This window comes from Apodemus sylvaticus, chromosome 7 (assembly GCF_947179515.1).
Source record: "Apodemus sylvaticus chromosome 7, mApoSyl1.1, whole genome shotgun sequence".
NCBI lineage: Eukaryota > Metazoa > Chordata > Mammalia > Rodentia > Muridae > Apodemus > Apodemus sylvaticus.
In genome coordinates this window covers 38,278,772-38,287,449 of record NC_067478.1, presented here as the reverse complement: position 1 = coordinate 38,287,449, position 8,678 = coordinate 38,278,772, and the positions used below count along the sequence as shown (strand labels likewise).

At 38.1% G+C, this 8,678-nt stretch overlaps 1 pseudogene; it reads right to left on the bottom strand.

Moving 5' to 3' along the window:
- Nucleotides 1-2,120: 2,120 nt before the first annotated feature.
- Nucleotides 2,121-8,244, bottom strand: LOC127689558 (tripartite motif-containing protein 43C-like; annotated as a pseudogene).
- Between the last annotated feature and the right edge of the window lie 434 nt (nucleotides 8,245-8,678).

Below are 8,678 nucleotides of genomic sequence, written 5' to 3'. Positions count from 1 at the left end.
TAAACTTTCAGGATATTGGGGAGTTCAGAGAGTCTTCAGAATCCTGTACATGACTTAAATGTTACCCCAACATTTGTTTATCTTTTTCTGATAGAAATGAGTGCATTAGAAACACAAAACACCTCATCCCGTTTGACCTTATTGTTTCTGTGTTGAGATCTCATTGAACTGCATGATTGTTGATTACTCTTCTCAAATACCTGGTGCTGGCCAAGTAGTCATCACATGTCATTTCTTATGTATAATGTCTTCTTAATCAGTCTAGTCTTTTCCAAAGAAATATTTTAAATATGATTCCTAAAGGGACACCTTAAGTTCTCAGGTCTCTGTATAGTGCTTGGTGTAATATGCTGGTTAGAGCCTAGGCATCATACAAGTCAAAATTTATGTGAACAAAGAAATCGTCAATGTGCCAGGGGTGGGGGGGCTGGGGGGAGGCTATTTCTGAGTTTGAGGCCAGCATGGAAACCCTGTCTTGAAAAACCAAAAAAGAGGGAGAGAGAGAGAGAGAGAGAGAGAGAGAGAGAGAGAGAGAGAGAGAGAGAGAGAGAGAGAGAAGAAAAGGTCAATGCAGTAAAATCTTATCTATATGCTGGGAAATTAAGAAGTGTAACTTAAGCCGGGAGGTGGTGACTCAGGCCTGTAATCCCAGCACTCTGGGAGGCAGAGGCAGGTGGATTAATGAATTCGAAGCCAGCCTGTTCTACAGAGTGAGTTCCAGGACAGCCAGGGCTATGCAGAGAAACCAAATCCAAAAGACCAAAAAAAAAAATAGAAAGAAAGAAAGAAAGAAAGAAAGAAAGAAAGAAAGAAAGAAAGAAAGAAAGAAAGAAAGAAAGAAAGAAAGAAAGAAAGAAAAGTAAAGAAAGAAATGTAACTTAGATTATGCCTTTAGGAACAACATGAGACAGAAGGAACTATACTGGCTAACCCAAGGGAAGGAAAAAATTTGAGAATTCATTTCTGAAAGTCTAAGATGATTAAATAAAGTAGTCTTGGATGGACATTCCAATCTAGTGCACAGGACACTCTAGCAAACCACCAATGAAAAGTTTCCAGAAGAGGACTGAAGCTGTGAATGTCAGAAAACATTTGTGTGCTCTCAGACTGGAAAAATATTCAATATTTAAAACTGTTTTATGTTGGGGACAATTAGTTAAGATTTTTCAAGTGTGTCCCCAACAAAAAAGGAGCTATAAAATAATGAAAGTGAAAGATGGGGGGAAACTCACTTTTGTTTTTTTCTAGAAAAAAAAAATCTCTTCTCTCTGAATGATGAGAGCATGGTTCTTTCACAGATGGTAAATAATTATATTTGTTTATATAAAATTGGGATTCAAGCTTTTATTGATCAACAAATCTGCCTACAGTACATCTCTGTGCCTCTACTTGACACCACTAAGTTAGAATCACACAGATACATAATAATATAATAGTCCTGGAATCCTACTTTGTATCCTAAGCACACTTAAAAGTTCTAATTCTACAGTAGATTCTTGATTCTAATGAGCAATTCTAACAAATATGTAAAAACAAATGAAAAGCAGTAACCACTGTGAAAGTAAGTGTTCTGGGAGGAACATGTGGACCACAGATATGAAGCAAGCAGTCACCCATCTTTTACATTTAATATCATTATAATATTTGTCTTAGGATTTTACTGTTGTCAACAGACCTCATGTCCAAGTCAAGTCTTAAAAGGACAATATTTAATTGGGGCTGGCTTCCAGGTTCAGAGATTCAATCCATTATCATCAAAGTGGGAGCATGGCAACATCTAGGCGGGCAGGGTGTAGCCAGAACTGAGGATTCTTTGTTTGTTGTTGTTGTTGGTTTATCGAGACAGGGTTTTTTCTGTGTAGCCCTGGCTGTCCTGGGAGAGCTGAGGATTCTACATCTTCATCTGAAGGCTGCTAGTGGAAGAATGGCTTCCAGTCAGCTAGGATGAGGGTCTTAAAGCCCATAACCACAGTGACACACATATTCCAACATGGCCACACCTTCTAATAGTGCCACTCTCTAGGCCAAGCATATACAAACCATCACAATATTTAATCACAATAAAAAGCGGACACATTACCATATAAAAGCACTAGCATGCTAGATATAGCTTCCTATGATCATGTATAGGCAGTACAGTAGTAAGGCCTGACAGTGCAATGGAAAGTTTCAGGGCAGTAGCTGTATATGAGGGAACTCTTGGTTACATCCAGGAAACTCAAACATCCACCCTCAGAATCAAGGAACACGCCAACCCAGCCAGCTGGTTTCTCTAAATAGTGGTGATGAAATGTTGGGCAGGTAGTGAGGTGACTGTAATGATCACCATCCTTCAAACACACTAGAAGAAATGCTCCTTCAGATCCAATCTCAAAGTTTTTCTTCTTTAACCAGACATTGTCACAAACCCCTACAGCCCATTGCTCATGGTCCTTCAAATCCAGCTCCCAGTAATGTTTTCCAGTGGTGAAGCTCTCTGCTCCCCAGAAAGCACGATAGGATCCAGGCATAGCCAGAACTGGATTTTCATTGCCAGATTTAGAGGTGAATCTTCTGACATCAAAAACTACACTTGGGAGGCAGTTGTATAAGACTAAATTTTGAAAGAAAATTTTCACTGTAGGAAGAGACAAAATTTTAGTTAAGCCAGGCGGTGGTGGCACACTCCTTTATTCCCAGCACTTGGGAGGCAGAGGCAGCTGATTTCTGAGTTTGAGGCCAGCCTGGTCTACAGAGTGAGTTCCAGGACAGCCAGGACCACACAGAGAGAAACCATGTCTCAAAAAAAAAAAAAAAAACCCAGAAAAACAAACTAACAAACAAACAAAAAACAAAACCAACATCAAAAAAAGAAAGAAATTTTAGTTAAAACAAATATGTTTACATTTGTCTCTTGAGAGAGAGAGAGAGAGAGAGAGAGAGAGAGAGAGAGAGAGAGAGAGAGAGATCCCTAGAGATTTCCTGGGTTTTAAAAATAGAAAGTCTAAGACTGAAGGGTAGCTATAGCCCAGATAAATCAAAGTCAAGAGGTTTCCCAAAGAAACAGAATGAGCACAAAATGAAAACCTTTTTTGAAAATCTGGAGAAGCTGCAGAGGTGGAAGCCACAGCACAGTTCTATCAGGGGCTTTAGTTACACCAGGCAAACAAGCTGTGTGCAATGCAATGAGGACTCCCTGAGGGCTGTACCCTTGAGTCTCCTTGAAAAGTTATTCCTAAGTCCCAGGTGATGATTGTTTTCATCTTACGGTTTTGAATTTCATCCCACTATGCAGATTCGTAACAAAGTATGCATTAGAAGTTGTTCCCTAGTAGCAAGCGTCTACATTTAACTAAACCCTGGTTCCTCTGATATTCTTTCCCTGTGATGTTACAATCCATATTTTGATCTCCCAGTATGATTCAGACTGCCCCATGTCTTATCAACTTGTTTTATTTTTATTGCCTGTGATATATGACTTTGTCTGTTTGTTTTATTTTCTTCTTTTTTGTGATAATTTCTACAGTTTCTTTGACATAGGATTTCTTGCTATATACCCTCGACTGGCATGGAACTCACTATGTCAATCTCTTTGGCCTCAAACTCTTGGGTAATCCTCCTGATGCCATATTTTTAATATTGGGGTTACAAGTGGATGCCACTATATCTTGTGAATTTTTAATCTATGGAGTATAATACACTTTAAAAATTCAACTGATAGGTGAGCATGATTTCACATGTCTTTAACTAAAGCATTTTGGAGCCAAAGGCAGGTGGATCTCTGTGAGTCTGAGCCCAGCCTGGTTTACAGAGGTAGTCGCAGGATAGCCAGGGTTACAAAAAGAAATAAGGTCTCCAAAATAAAATAATCAATTGCTAAAATATTTAATGGAAAACATACAAATATTTTAATCGCTTAATATATGTTAAACTGTCCCGAATTAATTGTTCTGTGTGTCTAAAGGGACAAATGAAACTACATTTTTCAGCCTGAACAATGTACATTATTAATCTTTATTTCATTAATCTTTGTTTGTAAAATGACTGTCTGCCTAAATATGATTATACTCATGCCTTAACTAAACATATCTTTTTAGGGAATTAAAATATTCATTGTAAAAAGTTATCTGATTGTTGAAGGGCACCTCTGGTCATTATATCAGTACTTCCAAGGACACTCACCTTGGAAGTACTTGAACCTTTAAGTCAACCCAGTATTGGGTTGGGCACTGAGTTTTGGTTTCATACCGTGTCATCAGGCTCGGCTGCAGTAACTCACTCCTGCAAGGAGAAGACATTGATAGGCATGTGCTACAGATATCACCCCAGTGATGAGGATAAATCTTCATTCAGTGCCAAGTATTAAAACCCTTGTCACATAACCTGACAACTGAAGTTCAATTTCAGGAACCCATGGTGAAAGGAGATGACAGGCTCCTGAGAGTGCTTCTGTGTCCCGCACACATATGCACTCACATAGGTATTCCTAACAAACCAAATTAATAAAAGGAATCAACTGAACATTTTTCACACAATATTTTCTGGTATTAAAGAAACCCCATGGTCAGGAGACAGGGTGGCTTCCTCTTAGATGCTCTTTCTCAAGCCCTTCCTCTTACCAACCTTTTTCCTGTGCTCCCAGCCCCTTTCTTCTACTACCAGGAAAGTACAGCCCATGGGCCTCAATGATTAGGATTTGAAAATGACAAATTTTAGTTCAAGACCATTACATACACTGCTTCATTCATAGAGAAAAAGAAAAGACACTGTCTAGTAACGCCAAACAGGCATCATATCCATGAACACAATCCCAAACCTATCATCCATAAACAACTAAGTATTTTCTATATAAAGTATATTTGTACATTGCTAAGAGGGCTTATTCAGCTTTGTAACATAACTCAGGGTATCCTGGCTTACACTGAGGATTAAACTTACCTTCTGAACAAGTCATCCAAATCCTGCAAACAAAACAAGAGTTTAGATATCTGAAGGAACAGCCCACAATGTCGATTATTTATATATATATATATATATATATATATATACACACATATATATATATACATATATACATATATACATAGCTTTGTTTGAGATTTATTTATTCATTTTATGTATATGAGTACATTCTTGCTCCCTTCAGACACACCAGAAGAGGGCATCAGATTCCATTACAGATGGTTGTGAGCCACCATGTGGCTGCTGGGAGTTGAACTCAGGACTGCTGGAAGAGCAGTCAGTGCTCTTAACCAATGAGCCATCTCTCCAGTCCATAAAGTTTTATATATAAAGATAATTGCTAGTTGTCACTACACCGATTCATCTTGCAAATGTATTTTCATGCCCCAGGGTAAGGCCAATGACATGAATTAGCACATGGAATGAATTCTTAATGAAATCAGGCTGTGAGAATATTTGAGAACCATATGGGTAGGAGTTATACACTGCTTTGTAACCCGCAGCTGTCTGCAAAGAGGACTTTCTTTGATCTTGTACATAAAGCATGGGATACTCTCATTAAAGATACTTTAAAACTGAGGCCTAAGCCCTACATGGTGCTTCATATCTGTAACTCTAGAATTTTGGGTTTAGGTCTCAGAAATCCTGTGAATCTGAGGCCATTGTGCACCAATAAAGAAGAACATATATCTGCCAGGAGGTGGTGGCACACGCCTTTAATCCCAGCACTTGGGAGACAGAGGCATGTAGATTTCTGAGTTCGAGGCCAACCTAGTCTACAGAGTGAGTTCCAGGACAGACAGAGCTACATGAGAGACCCTGTCTCAAAAACACAAACAAAAACAAAAGAAAAGAAAGACAGAAGAACATAGATCAAATCCCCCACCTCCCAAAGAAATCTCAAAATTACAGCTTTCAAAAAGAACAAACTTTTAGTAGACTACTTTAAAAGTGTATAATATCCAAGTAGAGGCAAAATGGAGTGTTTTGTAACAAGAATCACTTAATTTGGGGTTTCAATGAAGCAAGCTACAAAGACAAAAAAATTAGGTATTCAAAGGAGAAACTTCTGACACAATGTCAGCAAGCTTGCTCTTTTTAGGTTATTACAGAAATTATCTCTCCAGATTTTTCTTAAAACCTGATAATAAGTAGAAGGGATATAGAAAGGGATCTCACATGTAACAGTCATAGGTGTGGCCTCAGATGATAAAGCTGTTTCAAGCCCTCTTCCATGCTTACCTGCAGCAACACCTCATATGGCTTCTGAGACACCGCCTTCAGTTCCTGATATATTTCTATTAGTTGACTCCTCTTGTGGAACATCATGGCTTCACTTTTCTTGAACTCCTCTAAAATAGTGTTGCTTTGATTTTTCATGCACACCATATATTGATTCTCTTCTTCTTCGAGGGGTGGATGTAGTTTGCTATACTCTGACCTGATCATTTCCCCCCGTAGGGTCACATAGTGCTGAAGGAAAAAGGACATCCTAGATCACATCTGAAGAGTATTTTCTCCTCTCCACTGAATTCTTCTATGTTTAAATTCACCTACAGGATCCCGTCAGGGTGCTGCACACACTGATTTTCTCTCCCCACGTTTCAGAAAATGTAAATCATTTGATTTTATACATTTCTTCATTATTATTAGAGGAAGCAAACAAATCCATCCTTTTTTCCCTTACCATTTTCATCTATTAATTGAGATTCTGAGATATCTGGAAAAAAAGGTTTTGATTGATACAATGTTCACTCAAAAAAGCAACAGAAGCAAAATTAGGCAGATTTGTGAGTTTAAGGGCAGCCTAATTTACAGAGTAAGTTCCAGGACTGTCAGGGTTAAACAGAAAAACCATGTATCAAAAACCAAAAAAGAAAAAAATGCAACTTTGTACATACATTGTAACTGAAATTCCAAGTGGAGTCATAGAGTCTGATGTACTCTGCTAAACACTCAGAAAATCGCCCATTAATATCAATGTTTTCCCTTTTTAAAAAGGATTTAATATCAAACTTCTCTGCCACACAGCCAGGCCTTTCTGTGTTCAAAATTGGATTTTGCCTTTTAGCATTTAAGGTTAACATAAAAGAATTTCCTAGCATCACTTTGCATGTATGACCCTCAGATTGTGAATGACCAACTTTGCAAGATATCTGCATCTGGTTGACTTTACACATCATTCTCATACCCACCAACCACTGAAAGATTGTTCTCCTCTCTGCATTTAGAGTCTCCTGTTGTTCTTGGATCTTCTTCAATAAAGATGCCATTTTATTTTCAAGTTTCACCTGTAATAAATAAATAAAAGTAAATAATTATATAAGTAAATAAGTGAATATCATCCTTACATAAATAATGAGTTACCTGATGACAAACTCTAGCACTGAACACAATTACTTTAGAGAGGGTAGAAGAAGAATCACAGTGCTGTTTCTGTTTTATTTTAATAACTATGGAACTTTAGATTTCAGACTATAGAATTATAAAACACAATCACCCTGTGCTCAAGTAAAGTGATGGACTGTAATTGATGATTGTCTGGATAATTAGCATCTGACTGGGATCCCCAGATGCTTCTAACCACCTCATTCCAATGTACTTTTGGGGTTTTAGTCTCATGTCAGTTTTTAAAGCAGTTTATAAAGATGTAAATTTATGATGATTATACTTTTCAATGACAGGAGCATAATGAATCATGAAACTAAAAATGGTATTTATACTTCTGCACCTGTCATGAAATGTTTATATTTTATCGTCATTCCTCATTCTTTGTTTAAAAACTGGCAAGATTTGTAGCACAGTGGATTCCTCATAATCAGAACAAGCCTCTCCATATGGTCTGCTAAGCGTCCCTCTCTCAAGCTCTCATTTTTTTTCAGAAATATCACTTACCATTTGTGTACAAACGTGCACTCCAATGATGCAGTGTCTCTGACCTCTGTGATTCTGGGAGTCAGAACTCAATTGACAGAGGAGGACCCTGCTCTCACCAGAGAATGTTGTCTTTCTCTCCTTGTGGATCATGCACTTTTGATCCTGAGAATGCAAATACTTCATGAGCCTGTTTTTTCTCACAGCAGATACCAGGTAACAGATAGTGATGTTATTTCTGAATGTCCCATAGGATGGTTACCTACATATAGGGCAGAGGTCAGGGATTCCAACATCTTCTGAAGAAAGGATGAGACAGGCCTTGCAGAAGGTATGGCCACACCTTAAGAAGACTGGATCCATAAAGAAGCCCCGGCAAATGAAGCAGGTGAGTATTTCCTGGGGGGTTTGCAAAATGTCTGACTCCATTTTTCTGAGGGGGGGGGAAGTAGAATTATTATTATTGGACCAGAGAGGAGCAAGAGACTAGACAAAATGTGATTCAACTTGTGGTTAAATTTTGATTGTGGCAATAAATACAGACTTATTTTGTTTGCCCAACAACTTTTCCCTACATATTGCCTAATGTGACACTATTCTAGATCTACCATCTACATTCCTCCTATAGACTTCAGACCACATTGGTATGTTTTCAAAGGCCAGAGACATTCCTTTCCAATGTTATAGAGAAAAAAATACCACATGGAGGAGTGATCTAAGTCCATCTGCTCCTTTCACTGCAGGCATGTGAGTAAATAGCTCTTTCTTTTGTTGTCTATCCAAGAAAATGCACACTACTTCATGCCTTCTCTACTGAATACTTTTGTTTGGTATCTGACTTTTACTTTCTTATTCAGATTCCA